Raw genomic sequence first — 2,186 nt, forward strand, 5'->3', positions numbered from 1 at the left:
ACGTAAGCGCAGCTTGGGGTTCCACAACCATGGAAATTGATTTGGGATCCCAAAACGGTGAGTAATAGTCCACGAAACGGGTCAGGATTGGCAAAAACTGTGATTGTTGATGACCGACACGTAAGCGCACCCCAGGGTTAGGCAATCGTGGAAATCACTCTAGGAACCCAAAACTGAGAAATAGTCCAAGAAACGGGCCAGAATCGGCCCAAACTGCGATTGTTGTAGACAAACATGTAAGCGCTCCTTAGGGTTTGACATCGATGTAAATCGCTTTGGGATCCCAAAACGTTGGGTAATAGGCCACGAAACGGGCAAGAATCAGCAAAAACCGCGAGTGTTAATGACCGACACGTAAACGCACCCTGGGGTTCGCCATTCATGGAAATCATTCCGGGATCCCAAAACATTGACTAATTGTCCAAGAAACGGGTCAGAATCGGCCCAAACTATGAGTGTTGATGACCGACACGTAAGCGAACCTTGGGGTTCGACAACCACGGAAATCGATTTGGGACCCCAAAATGGTGAGTAATAGTCCAAGAAACGGGCCAGAATCAGCGAAAACTGTGATTGTTGATGACCGACACGTAATCGCACCCCTGGGTTCGGCAATCGTGGAAATCACTCCGGGACCCCAAAACTGTGAATAATAGTCCAAGAAACGGGCCAGAATCGGCCCAAACTATGAGTGTTGATGACTGACACGTAAGCGCACCTTGGGGTTCCATAACCATGGAAATCGATTTGGTATCCCAAAATGGTGAGTAATTGTCCACGAAACAGGCCTGAATCTGCAAAAACCGTGAGTGTTGATGACCGACACGGAAACGCACTCCAGGGTTCGTTAATCGTGGAAATCACTCTGGACCTCGAAACAGTGAATAATAGTCCACAAAATGGGCCAGAATCGGCCAAAACAGTGAGCGTTGATGACCGACACATATACGCACCCGGGGTTCCTTAATCGTGGAATTCGCTCCGGGACCCCAAAATAGTGACTAATAGTCCAAGAAACGGGCCAGAATCGGCCCAAACTATGAGTGTTGATGATCGACACGTAAGCGCACCTTGGGGTTCGACATTCATGGAAATCGATTTGGGACCCCAAAATGGTGAGTAATAGTCCACGAAACGGGCCAAAATTGGCCAAAACTATGATTGTTGATGATCGACACGTAAGTGCACCCAAGGGTTCGGCAATCGTGGAAATCACTCCGGGACCCCAAAACAGAGAAATAGTTCAAGAAACGGGCCAGAATCGGCCCAAACTGCGATTGTTGATGACAGACATGTAAGCGCTCCTTAGGGTTTGACAACCATCGAAATCGCTTTGGGATCCCAAAACGGTGAGTAATAGGCCACGAAACGGGCCAGAATCGGCAAAAACCGCGAGTGTTGATGACCGACACGTAAACGCACCCCGGGGTTCATCAATCGTGGAAATCACTCCGGTACCCCAAAACAGTGAGTAATAGTCAAAGAAACGGGCCAGAATCGGCCAAAACTGCGACTATTGATGGCCGACACGTAGGCCCTTCAAAAACTATGGAAATCGCTTCGGGGCCCCAAAACGATGAATAATAGTCCACGAAACGGGTCAGAATTGGCCAAAACTGTGAGTGTTGATGGCCGACACGTAAGCGCAGCTTGGGGTTCCACAACCATGGAAATTGATTTGGGATCCCATAACGGTGAGTAATAGTCCACGAAACGGGTCAGGATTGGCAAAAACTGTGATTGTTGATGACCGACACGTAAGCGCACCCCAGGGTTAGGCAATCGTGGAAATCACTCTAGGAACCCAAAACTGAGAAATAGTCCAAGAAATGGGCCAGAATCGGCCCAAACTACGATTGTTGTAGAAAAACATGTAAGCGCTCCTTGGGGTTTGACATCCATGTAAATCGCTTTGGGATCCCAAAACGTTGGGTAATAGGCCACGAAACGGGCAAGAATCAGCAAAAACCACGAGTGTTAATGACCGACACGTAAACGCACCCTGGGGTTCGTCATTCATGGAAATCACTCCGGGATCCCAAAACATTGACTAATTGTCCAAGAAACGGGTCAGAATCGGCCCAAACTATGAGTGTTGATGACCGACACGTAAGCGCACCTTGGGGTTCGACAACCATGGAAATCGATTTGGGACCCCAAAATGGTGAGTAATAGTCCAAGAAACG

Source organism: Triticum aestivum, chromosome 4B (genome assembly GCF_018294505.1).
Source record: "Triticum aestivum cultivar Chinese Spring chromosome 4B, IWGSC CS RefSeq v2.1, whole genome shotgun sequence".
In the NCBI taxonomy this organism is placed as follows: domain Eukaryota; kingdom Viridiplantae; phylum Streptophyta; class Magnoliopsida; order Poales; family Poaceae; genus Triticum; species Triticum aestivum.